General features: G+C 48.3%; 1 protein-coding gene across 2 annotated transcripts in view; it reads right to left on the reverse strand.

Moving 5' to 3' along the window:
• Positions 1–15,989, reverse strand: part of KLHL30 (kelch like family member 30) — a 347,037-nt gene that overhangs the window by 140,871 nt on the left and 190,177 nt on the right. The window lies entirely within an intron of this gene.

A 15,989-nucleotide genomic window follows, 5' to 3' on the forward strand; every position in this document is an offset into this window, starting at 1 on the left:
ACCTACCATTTCCACTCACGCCACCACCACTTCCCTCTTGCCTATTTCCATTCACTCTGCCTGTGAGCTTCTCCTCCATTCTTGGCTAATCCCGTGCCCGTGTGACATTTCACCACCACCCTATTCCATCTCCGACCGTTGTCCATTATCATAAAATGAGATTCACTGCGCATCACCTTCCTGGGCCCAAAATAAACTGATTCTCATTAGGAATTCGGCACTAAGCGGTAAAAGTGGTGGTAATGGAAGTGCCGCCACTTACACCACAATGCTGGATTACGGACTTGTTTCAAGTCACAGGTGCACCCAATTGACTCAGGAGGTGTGTGTGGATGAGCCTTTAATCACCTTAAACCTAGCAAGCCCACCACTTAGGAAGTGAACACACGATTGTACATAAAGCAAGCTTATTTTACAATTTGAGGGGGAGTAGTTAGATGGTGTTGCAGGACCAAACTAACACAAGTCTCAACAAAACACATCAGTTCACATCTTTTATACAGTTTTGCAACAGTTAAAACACTCCCAAATACTTTATGTAGTCCACCCCCAACCATGATTGGACAAACCCCTCTTCAAAGAAATCCTTCTTTTCCCAATTCCTATGTTTTCAGTCGCAAGCTTTATCTAAATAAAATAATTATCTTCAGATAATATTCATAAGACACCGCTTCTTATGAATTGTCCATAGTAGGTCACGACGTCAACACATGGGTAAACATTGGTATTGAAAATATAATTTGTTAGTAGCAATAACTGGCCTAAGCCATTTAAACCCTACCTCTTGATTTGCACATGCTTGCATGGACATTCCCCGCGATTTAAGTAGGCTGAGTGAATGATTTCTCTTTGTTCTTGATGCTATCTCATTTCCAAGGTCATCGTTCCATTGAAACTTTCCAATCTACAAAAACTCCCACTTCTTCGCACAATTGAAATCTCTAAATAGCTTTGGGCACTAGCTACCCCAGTGACCAAACTAAATAGCAAAACTTCTGTCATGCTTTCAGGCAGCAGGAGATTACATCTGCTATCTACAAGACTTATCAGACCTGCTATCTACAAGACTTAAAAACTCAGGGCTATTTCTGCAGCTGCTAATCACGAAGGTTGTGAAGTAACTCATTGACCTGTTTTCTGCTCTCTGAAAACCTAAAAAGGTCAGCTTAAAAAGTCAAAAGTGCATTTTGCAAGAAATCCCCAATGACTGCGTTTTTATTAATTTTGAAAAGGCTACTATATTGAGATCCATGAATTCCCCATGTATTTATATTCAGGTTCATGTATGTTTTTACATTTGGTGAACTTAATACTTTGGGTCTCATTACGAGGGTACAGGCACGGCTGCCGCCGGTAATAGTTTTCTTCTGGTGCACAGAAAAGGGCAATTACCGGGTCATTACGACCTTGCCGGACCCAATAATTGCCCTTTTCTGGGTGCTGGAAAGAATTATTCCCCATTCCCATTCGAGCTCCATAGGGCTCAATGGGAATGGGGAGGGTGGTAGCACCGGAACCGTTAATAACGGTACCGGTGCTACCATCATGTTCTGCTTGTGGGTGCCAGTACGGCCACCAGGTCAGACCTCGTAGTATGGTGGTACGATAGCAATGGTGCTGGTAGCGCGACTGGCACCATTGTTGTCTTACCACCATACTTATAATGAGGCCCTTTATCTTTCTGCGTGTGTGCAAGCTAATATGTATCAATTGCAAGCACTTTGATATCTATGAAATTGCAACATTGTGCACAGCTTGCCGCCAGCCTCAGTCATCAATATGGTATGCACAGCAAGAACCCTTCGTAATCATGGGGATCCTTCCTGACCACCCCAACGTTCCCCCCTTTAGTTAATACTTTAACTAATAAATCATAATCCCCTTCTTGGGGAAATCCCGACAACCATTTCTCACACTGATGTCAATATTGGAAAACTCCTCCGCCGAACAAACCCAACTCAGAGTATATAAGGCCCCACCTTCCTCACAGCCTGCTACTATTCATTCAGCCACAGCAGCTAGCAAGACCTCAGCAGGGAAGGGGACAGGAACCACAAAGTTGCAGGAGATGTGCGCTGCGGAGGGCACACATACCATGTGTCCACCCATCCCCTTGGACACTGATGGACAACCAATTAGTGACACTCTATTGCTTGGACTGTCACACCATCACAGACCTGCTCACCCTGATTGAGGCTGATCTCCAGAGTGCCAATGCAATCAGAACTGCCCTCCCCCACCCTGGTAAAGTTAATGTCCGTACTACACTTCTGTGCCACGGGCGGATTCCAGCACACTGTTGGGACACTGCATGGGATGTCACAGCCAACTTTCTCAAAGGCGCTGGAACAAGTCCTGAATGTGCTCATGAGGCATGCCCATTAGCACCTCTCTATATCCACGACACAGGCGCACACAACAAAGGGATATGTCCACACCATGGCCCAGTTCCCCAACACCATAGCAGCAGTGGATTGTAGACATGTGGCATTAGTGTCCCCCCAGGCAATGGAGCAGGCATACCGGAACAGGAAACAGCAAGCCTGAGTGCGGTTGGAATTTACTGACAGTTAGAAAGTCACAGGCCCTCATTACGACCCTGGCGGAATTCGGAAAACGATGGCGGAAATGCAATACCGCCATCGAATAGCGCTCGGTGCGACTATGACCCGTCACCGCAAAGTACGATGCCATTAGCGACACCGTAGTGAACGCCAACGCTAACTGCACCAAGCACGCGCGCGCGCGCCATGCCAAACCGTAAACACCACCATGGCGCAACGGTACGCCAATTCCGACCCTAGCGGACATGTACCTAACGCCATCAAGCATGGCGGAATGCACCATTCCGCCATGGTGAGAAGTACGGCATCGCGAATCAACCGTAAACGGCCCCACTGAGTGCCCGTACACCGCTCCCTGCCCACAAAGTACAACTCCCCGTAGGTGCAATGAAGTCACAATGCAACCAGTGAAATGTACAAGTCACCCATGCATGCCAACGAACAATAGAAACACAACAGGGGCCAATGGGAGCTGCAGGGCACAGATGGCACGAATACAGAAGCCATCCCAATGGACATGACCACAGTCCCCCACCAAGAAACGCACGCAAACACAGGCACCTGTGACCAGCAATATTCAGAAAATCACATCATTCCACCAGTCCACCTGGCTGACCGGCATCTGTTACACAAAACCCAATCCCCCGCCCCTGAGCATGACAACATTCAAACTGTCATATTGGCAGCCCCCATCCCTGACCTCACGGGCTTCGTAGGCAAACGCGCCCAGTACAGTACCACGCAACTAAACTCCGAAGCTGGAACCCAGTGCAGATCTCCTCACAATACATCGCCCCCCAAATAGGCATATGCCACATCACTTGCAAAGAAGAACGCTACACGGGCCAAATCAGAATAGAAATTTAATGCACATCAAAATCACCAAGGCCATACAGCCATCAGGCCATGAACTCCAAAACACATTTCACCATTGTGGGCTGCATCCGCAAGAAATGACCAGCCACTACTTGTGTGACGCCCTGTTCCCTCATGGTACACAGAGCCACATTCACGTACGAAAAGGCAACATGGAAGCGCACAGAACCGCAGGGCCGTCCCAATGGGGAGGCACTAGTCCAGCTGAAAGGCCGAAATGTTGCTCCGAGCCACCAGTACTGCGTAAGGGCATGTGGCCCATTGGCGATCGTCCCATAAGATCGTAATGCTGCTCCACTGATTAACACGAAGCAGCAGGTGTCGGGAGTAAAACCCATCTGCAGGAGTGGCATACAGATGGCAGTGGCAAAAGGGGAGGAGATACCTGTCAACCAAAAGAAAAGAAAAAGAACAGAATGGCCATCAGTACTACATTCCAACAACTCACTGCAATGATCACACTAAATCCACAGCCACATGCATGCTAGCCCACTCCAAAGGTCCATCACCGCCCAAAAACCACTTGCGACTCATAACTATCTATATCGAGGTGTAAACACCATCACAAACGAGTGTACCTGTGCATGCGCCTGTGAAAACAGAATCCATCTGATGGGATTGGTAACGTGCATGGACACAAGTGTCTGAGGGCGCGTCGAGACAGGGAGGGCTCAACAAGGCCAGATAGACGATGGCCCCACTATGGCAGCCCTGCATCACATAGCGTAGGGGAGGCGGATAGATCCCAAGAAGCCCTGTACATGGCAAACTCTGTATCAAATCACCTGCCCATGCATCCATTCATCATTCCCTCATCCCGGGATTAAAACGCCTGAATATTTACTCACATAACATTAGAAATATCCATTGAGTCTGTGCGTTATGCAGCCTGCAAAATCCACAGTGCCCCAGCCCGTAATTCCAGTGTAGTGAAGTAACATGTATTTGGGAACGTCCTGCCTTATCGTCCACTACGCTATTGCGCATCCCATACTATTCATATCAATCATTGCATCCTCGCCATGGCCCCTGTCCCAAGGACATTGAACAATAGAACGTTATATTTGCAGTCAGACCTGTGGGCATCTCCTCGCCGCTAGCTGAAAACCGAAAGCGCCGCCCTTCGAATTCCTCATTTGCAACATCACGTCGAAGAGGCATCTGTGGCCGTTTGAAAACACTAATTAATCCATCGAGTGCGGCTGTGTGTGAAAATGGCAACTGCCTTCACCCACGAATGGGACGCCCCGCCCGTCGTTGCAACTCGGTACAGTGATGAATGAGGGCCAACCATTACTCGAGTACTACGTTCCACTGACCCTTCACAACTCTGTTCGCGACTGCACAGATAGTATGTGAAACAATGGGACCACAGCAGAATGAACATATCAACCAATGTTACACGGCCATCGGGTACAAATACATGATTGCAATAGCAAGATGCCATTCCACGAATTGCAGCGTTGTGCGCGGGACGTGCTCGGCCAAAGGGGAGAGCAGTTTGCACAGGTGGAATGAATCACCACAGGTGGAGGCCATTCAGCCTGAAAACACATAAATTGCACAGCCAGTCTCCTCCCACAACCACACCGAAATGCTACCGGCAGGACTCGCGATGTTGGCCCTGGGGGACCTGATAGCACTGCAAGTACTCCAACTCCAAGAAGAAGACGAACACCAACTACAACCGGCCGCACGGAGGAGACGCAGGAGGAGGAGGAGGCCAAGGCAGGGCCAGCAAGGGCCACCAGCACAGCCACTACCACCACGCAGGCAGCCCGCAATCCCACGCCTCCGAGCACATCCGTTCAACCTCACTGATGAGCAGATCCACACCCTCTACCGTCTGGACCGGGACACCATAGCCGCCATTGTGGACATGACACAGGCTGACCTTGTCAGCATGATAGATAGCCCAACCGCCATCCCACCCCTACTGAAGGTGGTGTCTGTACTCCACTTCCTGGCCACAGGCACCTACCAGCACACAGTCGGACAGTTGCATGGCATTTCTCAGCCACTGTTCTCACGGACACTATTGCAAGTGCTCGATGCCCTCCTGCAGCACGCAGACGACTACATCTCCCTACCACGCTCGGAGCAGGAAATTACCAACACAAAAGTGGGATTCCATGCACTTGCCGGCATACCGGGTTGCATTGGTGCCATCGACTGCACCCATGTGGAATTGGTCGTCCCACATGCCATGGAGGCCCAGTACCGCAACCGAAAACAATTTCATTCTCTGAATGTACAAATGGTGTGTGACTCCAACAGGATCATTACACATTGTTGTGCCCGATTCCCTGGATCAACCCATGATTCTATGGTCTTGAGGAACTCTACAATACCACGCTACATGGAGCGACACGCAGGGAACAGATCCTGGCTACTCGGTGAGTCTCATTACATGCATGATAATGTGGGGTATGTGATTCGGCAATGACCTGGCAGGAAGGGGGCGGGGGGTGTGCGTACGTAGCAATGGCATTCCACATCATACGTTTCTCGTCCACATACAGGTGATGCTGGATATCCACTGAAGAGATGGCTCCTCACACCAGTCTGGAACCCACGGGACCAGCATGAGGAGGACTACAACCATGCCCACTCACGTACCCGTGTAGTCATTGAACAGGCATTCGGCCTACTGAAGGGTCGTTTCCGCTGCCTCAGCAGGTCTGGCGGGGCACTCCTGTACCGCCATGAGAAGGTTGCAAAGATGGTGATGGCATGTGTCATGCTCCACAACATGTGCGTACGTAGAAATGTGCCCATGCCCCCTGACGCAGAACTGCAAGCACCTGATGATGGTCATGATGAGGGTGGGGATGTGGCAGCACCTCAAGGAGTCTGCGAGGCACCGGAGGCCCGTGACATTCGTCAGCATCTCATTGATGTATGCTTCTAGCACTCACGCCTGGTGGCTGATACATGGACACGGGACTCGTGGCACTGTGTGTGTCTGGGACATGCACAATATGGACTGTACGCCTATGATGGCCTAGTACACAAAGATCAATGTCCACACATCTCATTGGTTGATCGTGCACTTTTTATGGCATATGTGATATCATGTTGTACACCCTATCGACCCGCCACCCAAGTGAGCCCAACACACCCCCTCCACCCTCCTACCTCCCCCCCGAACACCAGTGTCCAAAGATGCTCATTGTCAGTGGGCAGTCGCTATTGCAAGCCCCCTCTGCGGGTATCAGGGGCACCCCTGCCTGTGGAGCGCAGGTTCCTCCCAGATCTACGTTGGGGGCTGCCCTGGACGGAACTTGCAACGGATGATGTCTCTGCCTGCTCACGTCCATGCATGTCCCTAAGGGTTTGCGAGAGCTCAGTGAGCACACGGCGCACTGCGGCAAGTTCGGCACATACGTCCTTGGACGTCGCATGCAGTTCCCCCCTCAGGCTCTCGGTGCTTCTCTCCATTTGTGCCCTTAGTGTCTCTGTACCTCTCTCCATTTCTGCCCTAAGTGTCTCAGTTGATGTTTCTATGTCTGCCTTAGTGCCCCCACATTCATCGGCATGGTCCTTGAGGAGCGTGGCCAGTTGCTGCTGTTGCACGATTAACTGGTCGAGGGACTGTTGCCTCTGCTGGGCCATGGCCATTTGCGGGGGTGTCACAGAGGGGCTGTTGTCCTCATGTTGCCTTGCCACAGGGCTTGTGGGGGATGGCCAGTCGTCGTCTTGTGGGTGCCCCTGCGTGGTATCCTCATGTTGTACGGGATGGGACAGACAGGGGGATTGGGACAGGTCATGGATGGATCTGACTTCGACATCCCCGTCTTCTGTGTCGGAGCATGCTGCCATCAATGGGGTGTCACCTATGGTGCTGCTGCCACCGGAGGCAGTGCCTTCTGTGGCATCCGTTGGGGGGACCTGTGGTGGTGGTGTTGTGGGCATGCTGGCTGCTGGGGTGCCTGTTGATGTTCCCTCCTCTGTGCTGCCACCTGATTTGTGCTGCTGCCGTGTCTTGATGCGTGCAGCTGAGGTGGAGGGTCTTTGGCCGTCGGTCTTGGCCCTCTTTGCAGGTGTGCTGGTAGGGGTGTCCTGAAGCTCGTCGTTTGGATCGGACCCTGTGGTGGAGTAAAGGAGGGCGAGGGTTATTGATGGGTCTGTGGGAATTGGAATGGCATTGTATCACATGCATTGGGGTGGTACCTGAGGGTGATTTGGGTCGGGGCCTTGGAGGTGCTTTCATTTGTGTGTGGAGTGAGGGTGCAGTTGTTTGGCAGCCTGCAGTTAGGGTGTGCCTGCTGCACGTGTAGTGCGTGTTTTAGGGGTTTTTAATTATTTATGTATTTATTGTGGGTTTTAACGTGCGCTATCAGGCCGATGTGTGTGGACGTTCTCCTGGACATGTGTTTCTGTTGCACTATGTGGACGCATGGTACTTCACATGGATGGACTTTGTGGATTTGGCATTGTTTTATTTGGCCCACCTACCTGAATCTTCGGATGTCTGCACTCCTTTCTCCATCCCTCCGACTCCCTCTATGCTCTCCATTCCGATGGTGGAGGCACAGATTTCTTCCCAGGGGGTCAACTTGATGGGTGATTCAGGACCTCCCCCGGTGGCTGTGGCAATGTTGCGGTTGGCAGAGAGTATGCTGCGGACGCGTATCCGCAGGTCGTCCCATCGCTTACGGCATTGCTGTGGGGTGCGGGGTGCGGTCCCCACCGCACTTACCCGCTGTGCCACCAGAGCCCATATGGCCTTCTTGTTTGCAAGTGCCGTCCTGGTCATTTGCGTGCAGAAGACGACGGCAGCATTCTCCTGGAGGGTCTCTGTTAGCACGGTGAGTTCCTCACGGGAGAAGTGGACCTGCCGCTTGCGGTCGCACGCTTTCTTCGCTACTTTTCCCATTTTTCTTGGTTTCGCTAGGGTGGATGACGGGTTGGGGTGTGTCTCAGGGTAGTGATTTTAGTGGTTGTGTGGTTTTAGTGGTTTTATAGGTGTACGGCGGGATGTTTCCCGTTCCGGGCCCATGTTTTAACTTCCGTTTCCGTATATTTCCGGTCACCGTACTTTCCGGTAGGCGCACACTGCGGTGTCCGCTGTGATGGGTGGCGGTATTGCACCTAGGGCGCCGTACGGCGGCGGTGTGGGCCATTTTGGGTTCATTTCCGCCATCGCGGACTTTGCACTTCCGCCATGCCGTGGTGCTCGTGCCCGATGGGTCGGAATGGGCCGCACTTTGCTCCTTCGTGCAATGGCGGAAACGCTATTTACGCTGTGGCGGTCCGGTCAGTTACTTTCCGCCAGGGTCGTAATGAGGGCCACAGTGTGAAAAAGGTGCTCTACGTGACTGATTTGGATTACCTGGATCCTTCATTGAATATTCAGTTGCAGCATGGAAAACATTGTAAGTGAGTAGCAATCTACTATTGTACCTAGAAGCATTCAGCTTGGCTCTGCTAACGATGCCTACTTCACCCTACAAAACCACACCCCCAGCGCGAGCGCTTGCGAAAATGAGTGCGGCTGGAGTGCACTGACAGTTAGGCACAGTGTTAAAAGGGTGCTATATGTGACTGATTTGAATTACCTGGATCTTTCATTGAATATCCAGTTGCAGCGTGGAAAATATTGGAAAATATTGTTTGCGAGCAGCAATTTACTATTGTGTCTGGGAGCATTCAGCTCAGCTCTGCTAATGCTGCCTACTCCACTCTACAAAACTGCACCCCCAGCGCGAAGCGCGCGTGAACGTGAGTGTGGCTGGAGTGCACTGACAGTTAGACAGTTTGGCAGTAAAGCGGTTTTACCGAATAGCAGAGGAATTTTGATATCCACAAATTGTTCTTTGAGTGCGACATACTTGGATTCATTTTAGTGGCTGCAAAGTTTGAGCCTGGTATTTTCTCACCATATGTGCAATTAACCAACAGCAGACGAATGGTTGCACAACCGTCTGCAAGTTGTGGGCCCATCTCTGACTGGGAGCTGTTATTATCAATTAGCCGTCCCTTGAAAGTTTCTCCGGGTGAAGGACACTCGCAATCTCTGGGCCCTCAAGATGTGGGTGGAGTGTCCTTTTGTTTCACTGATCAATAAAAGAGTCAAACCAATGTTTCCACTTATGGTAAGATTTCAGACTACTTTCCCGCGACCTCAACTATCAACCACATGTCTCCCTCTGATTGTCTGGTTTTGAATTACTTTTTTCCAGCTGGGAGTCACCCACCGCTGGATTTTAATGTAGTTCTAACTCCAACTGGAGTTTTGTCTGCCATCTCGAACACTCCAATTATGATTTCAAATGTTGATTGAAATAACATTTCTTCAATGCTGGATTCACCCCCATATTGATCTATTATGCACACACTTTATGCTTAATCTTCCCCCACGTAGACGTTCTACATTGTCAAAGCATGCTTACAATAAACTGGATGCAGGGCAAAGGGATATTTTGATGGAAATTAAAAAGAATTTGAGTATTTTGGTTTCCCTTAATGAGGGGATTAAGGTAGAAACCAAGACACATTAGGTCATGCTTGAATCATTTCTTTTTAAGTTTGAAAATATGAATGCCCACAGCAATTTTAAGGATTTTTATTTCATCAGCAACAACCAAATGGTTGCCTCTGGGAACTTCAAAGAAGTAATTGAATGAAGCCTGTTCTCAAAATACGTCCAGTAGTGTAACTTTAACAACAGTGACCCAATTGAATTTAGAGTTAGTGTTAGTAAATGGTGCATCAGATGGTAATATGAATGCTGATGAACAAGGGACTATTGCATCTATGACTATGACTAATACATCTGTACAAGACAGTGTTTTGACAAAAGCCCATCCGATTAGAGATGACAGCTCTTTATTTGCTGGTCTATTATTATTGCCAGTAGTCCAAACAACTGTCGTGCCCCTTGATATTTTAGTGGGCAACCCCGCTGGCCCTTCTGTGATAGTTTAACGAGGCTGGGATTGCAATCCAGTGTGAGGCTCTCTGTGGAAAATGTAATTTTGGGTCAAGTATTTTGGTTGTACGAAGTAAAAGGGAAAGTAAACAACTTAGGAAGACAAAAAACATGTAATTTAACAAGCTTAATAAACAAGCCATAAAAATGTTTTAAAACTGTTTCTTAAAACGACCCTTGTGCAGGAACGTATTAGATGATAAGCCAGTTATTTTATTTTATTTTATTAGTTATTTGTAATGCGCACTATACAGCAGAATTCTGTTTCAAGGCGCATCAAGCATCAAGACGGGAGCATAGGGGTTAAGGGAGAAAGGTATAAAACAAAAACAAAACATTCTTAAAAGGTCTTGAAGCATTTGGGAACGTGCAAGTGCTATCCCTTGAGAGCAAGGCAGAGCGGGCGGGGGAAGGGAAGTGTGAGGAGGGTGAGAAGGGGAAAAACAAACAAAACGCTCTGACTAGGTTGTGAGACGATTTAGAACATGCAAGTGCTGAGACATAAATGGGGGTGAGGGTGAGGAAAGGGAGTGCAGCAGGGGAAAGGTAAGAGGTACAGTAATGCAAACAGTTAAAAAGTGGAGGAACCAGTAGGTAAACTGCATTAAGGAGGAACCAGACATGCAATTGAGACAAGCAGGTAAGGGTGACTTCAGACTGGAAAAGCCTCGCCTCAGGGAATGAGGGGCTACATCAGGCATGCAGACCGGAAAAGGCATCACACGGTTTCAAAGTCAATTTGCAGTTGCAGGAAGTCAATGCAAAACACAGCAAGATTCCAAAGTTAAATCGGTCGTTACAGGTAAGTCAGAGTAAACACAGATAGGATCCAACGTCAATCCAAGGGGTAGGGTAGGAAGTACAGAACACAGCAAAGGGCATTGAGCCGCGGACAGGTGGGTGGAGGAGGGTAAACAGCAAGAAGAGCCAAGGCTGCAGATTCCACCCCAGTAAGAGCAGGAAGTAAAGGGAGACACAGCAGGTTAGAGCAGTAGATCAGGAGGAGAGATAAAGAGGCCAGGGAAGGCATTCAGGCAGGGAAGGACAACATGGGGAGCACTGGATCAGGGGAAGCCTGTGGATGCCCCAGCTGAGCCCCCAGAGGAGAGATGAAACAGTAGGAGGGGTATAGCAGGAGAAGACAACTAGAACAACACATACCACAATCGGAAGGGGAGGAGGGCCAGCCAAAGGAATGAGGAAGAGTCATGGCTGGGAAGAGATGTGGAAAAACAAGGCTGCAGGTGAAACTGTGCAAAAGCGGAGCCCCAAACCAACAAGGAGACAGGAGAGAGATGGGGCCAGGGTGGAAAACACTGGAGGTGAGTGGGAAACTGGGAGGAAACATGGTGTGGGTGTGGGGAAACACTGGGGGTGGTTGGGAAACTAGGAGGAAACAAGGAGGTATTGTGCGGGATGGTGGGGGGGAACACTTGTGGGATGTTTTTACCCATGCATCCAAGCCCTACCATAAAACTGTGCAGTACTGGCATGGAAAACATCATGATGGCCAGAACTCCCCAGAGAGTGCACAGGGAAAACATGAAGAATAGGCTGCCACCCATGTTTGCCTATGTTATGAGCACAGGGGGACACTGCCTAAAACCACCATTGGGCTACACACACAGTAGCCTGAAACCATTGGGAATGGCAATGCTGATTGCCAAAAGCAACCCAGAACTGTGGCGAATTCATTTTCTTAATGTCAAAAATGGATGCAGTACCGGTGCTCACCACTATCAGAAAGCCGGCGTCTTAAAATCACCAGACTTTTGTGTAAAACTGAACAAATGAACCGAAACCAGGCCAAGGAAAGACTTGCTAAGAGGTGGATACAATGTAAAACTATATTCTGAAATGACTTGAAGGAAGTAATTATTTAATGTATATATAAAAAATGGCTGCATGTAAGTTGGATTTGAATGTAGAAAACTGGGAACTAAAGTGACATTTAGCTGAATTCTGCCTGACAACTGCCCCCGACAGGAGTTGAACTGGCTCAACAACTCTTCCCAGGCCTGGCTGCATCCTGCTGGCCCCACCAAAAGGAGATCACATGGCCCTGTTGATTGAAAGGGGAGTAGCCCCTGGGGACTACAGGGAACTGAACAATGGGCCTTCTTTGGCTCAGGCAAATGTTATATTGGGGGGGCCGTAAAGTGGCTTCCTCTTGGGAGAAACTGGGAGGGGCAGTGCCTGTGAGAGCCAGCTGAGCTTGGGGGAAGTGGATAAACCAGTTATTCCACCATGTGATGTGGGAAGCCACACCCCTTTTTGACCAGGGCAAATTTTAAAAAGATAGATTACTCATAGTGCGGACTGGTCAAAATTATATAAATAATATCATTATTCTTGGGATTTTTCGTGCACATTTTAAAAGGTGTTAGGACCCTGTGGGATGTTCTTGGGGATAGTAGTGGAAAAAAGGTTGTTACTCCAAATGTCTGCATGTTAAAAATCTGACGCTTTATCATCTAAAACCCATATCCCTGGTGCACATTTGTGTAAAATCTGGAAAGGTTTAGAGGTCGTTATCTGGATGAAAAGGGGAGAATTCTGTCATCAGTGGACACGACATCGTACAAAGACAGGGATCGGATGGTTTGGTGCTACAGAAAATATTTTAACTGGACCTATAATATGAGAAAAATGGTACATAGATAAATATGTATTTGGATCAGAAATAGATTTGTGTGCAATCTGACAAGGGGAGGTTCCTCTGACCATAAAACCTACAGCATCACTCTGACACTCCATTTCTTCCCCCCAATCAAGGGAAAGAGGAAAGCTTGGCCAATGATAAGTGAGAGGGGCAGGCTTAGCTAGGCCCAGGCACACACCCATTTTCAAAACACATAAAAAGGGCCACTGAAACCCAGGTAGGGGATGCACTTTACACTTTCTTGCGGGACGCTTTGCCGGGAGACTCCAGACTTCAAATCCATCAACCTCCAGAGACCAGAGATCCAGAGAGACCAGAGATCCAGGGAGACCAGAGATCCAGAGAGACCAGACCTGTGCAGTGCTGAGAGCAGAACCAGATATGATATGATAAGGCATTTGTAACGCGTCTATACACAACCAGAGACCAGACCGCTGTTCAGAACCGCCAGAAGTCCTGTCCAACCTGACCAGACCTTGACGGCTTATTTCAAAAATATAGTGTGAGTACTCACTGCGCCAAAACCAATCTCTTAGTTTAAAATAATCTAATCCAAACTATTTTAGCCTATTAGAACTGCCTCCTAGAATCGTGTCATTCTGTCATCTTTAAAATTGAAAACTGTCATCTGTCATTCTGAGCTTTAAAATTTCAAATCCGAAAAACTACTTTCACAAAATCGTCCGTATCTCCGGAACCGTTTGTGCTAGGAACGAGATTTAACTTTCATCTTAAAGCTAAGATTCTAGGCTTTCCAACGAACCGAGAACCTACTCCTTGTAGTGCTTCCGTAATTACGCTCGACGTGCGCGAGTAACTTTGCGGCGATTTGACATTTTGCACAATTTCAGCCACGTGTAAAAATCAGCAGCTTCTTGCCTTCCTTTGCTAAAATTCGTTTTAACCTGCTGGTTACACATAGAGCATTGCTTAAGTGAGCCTGAACTAATATAAACTAGATATCACCCACCCTGAACCTCTAGAGGGAATTAAAAGCATTTTTAGCACATTTCTCACTTCATTGTCATCACATTCAAAGCATTTTGGGACTGTGTTTCAAACCTCTACCTGTTTTCCTCTAAGCTTGCTGGGGGGAACTGCATTTCGTATTGCATTTTGTTGGGATTCTTGAAGACTGTGTGCTCTCCTTCCATTTCTTACATTGCATAGGGGGGGAGTGAATTGTCAAGGAAAAGTGATTGCATTGTCTTTTGTTGAAGCCATATCCAGTTATTTTCTGTACTACATTTCATTCATCATTGCGTTTCGTTGAACCATATAAAGCATTCTTTCCCACCTTATTCTTCTGTTCCTATTCATAAGTTACCTATTGCTGATTACTGCTCATATTCACAGGTGTGCTATCCATTATCAATTTATTTATAGAAGTGTGATATATATATATATATTGTTTACATTTTCAAATAAAACTTTTAATTTGCAAAACCAACCTACTTCTTGGCTCAGTGGGGTCAGCGGGATTCTAAGAGGGGGGTGTTATACAAGGGTTGTCATCCAGAGTACTGAACTGGACATAAAAATACATCAATAAGGGTTTTCCTCAGCATCCCAGACTAGGCATCGACTTAGCTGTAGTGTTGATTGAATATCGCTTACAGAGTGGGGGCTCGTCTGGGATATTCTGGGTTAGATTTACCACTTGTGCAGATTAATACAGTGTGCCAACTGACCAGATACACATATCCAGTTAGATCACCACGCTGTTTTACACTGTGAAAGCACCCCTCAAAGGAACGCTCTAAGGAAATGGTCTGTTTTGCAAAATAAAATACTAACTGTTGTAAGTCAGGAGGGAGATCAATCTCCAGCATGACGACCGTGGTAGATATGAAAATAGCGAGGGAGCACCTCTTACATAAGCTATTTGTGAGAGGTGAGTGGACTCATCAGGACCAAGCGGTCTGGTTGCAGGCAATCGCGCAACAGGTCACTGAAACAGGGTCAGATATATGGAGAGATCAGGGTCCCCTACATGTGGCCCTGAGGGAAATATATATGGCCCCTAAGGCAAAAGATGAACACAATAAGATTGCCAGGATAGCGGCATATTTGTATCTATATATGGAAGTCATGCAGGACAAATGTGCTGAAGGCCAAGATCTGGCAAATAGGCAACAGATGACGTTAGAAAAGGCCCAATCTGACCTGGTCTCTTCTGAGCAGAGGCTGCACGAGAGCCAGGAGTCAGAAAATGACAGCAGACAGTACATCACTAAAATAAAGGAGGATATGGATAGGCAACAGGAAAAGGCTGACCAGGATACCAGATTTCAGGCCTTGCAGAAGGAGTACCAAGAAGGTTTGGACTCCCTTCTGCAGAGCCAGAAAAAGCTGGAGAAACAACTGGACTTCAACAGGGCATGCACAGAGCAGGCAGCCACCCTGCAAATTCGATTAGACAGAGAGAAAGAGGAAAGCAATAAATTGATTCTGAAAGACCTGGATACCCAGGCAGAGTTTGATCAGGAGTGCCAGAAAGCTGGTGCCTTCCAAAGGCAAAGTGACGACCTGGCGGCACAGATGCAGGCTCTTAGTCAGGAAAGGGATACCTTAGGCCAGGAAGTCTGCCACTTAAAAGGGAAAATAGAAGAAAATCACCTGGCCCTCCAGGGAGTGGGTGACCTCCAAAAAGAACACCAGAACTTGTTAGAGCACACCATGAGGGTGGAGGATGCTCTGGCAAGAAAGGAGCAGACCAATAGGGACACAGCTCAGGAGGTAACCCTCCTGCAGCAAAGACTGGCCCAGTACTCCAGGACCAATCAGGAGGAACAGAGAGAGAATGAGGCTCTCTGCCAGAACAATGATAGGCTCCAGCAACAGGTAGCGATGCAGGAGAGACTGATAGAGTCTAGTAAGGCCTTAACTGAGGAACTGAAAGCGCAGGCTCTTGCATTGCAACAGGGAGCAGGGGCGGATAGAGATGAGGTTC

This window comes from Ambystoma mexicanum, chromosome 10 (assembly GCF_040938575.1).
Source record: "Ambystoma mexicanum isolate Mex_15411 chromosome 10, UKY_AmexF1_1, whole genome shotgun sequence".
NCBI classification, from domain to species: domain Eukaryota; kingdom Metazoa; phylum Chordata; class Amphibia; order Caudata; family Ambystomatidae; genus Ambystoma; species Ambystoma mexicanum.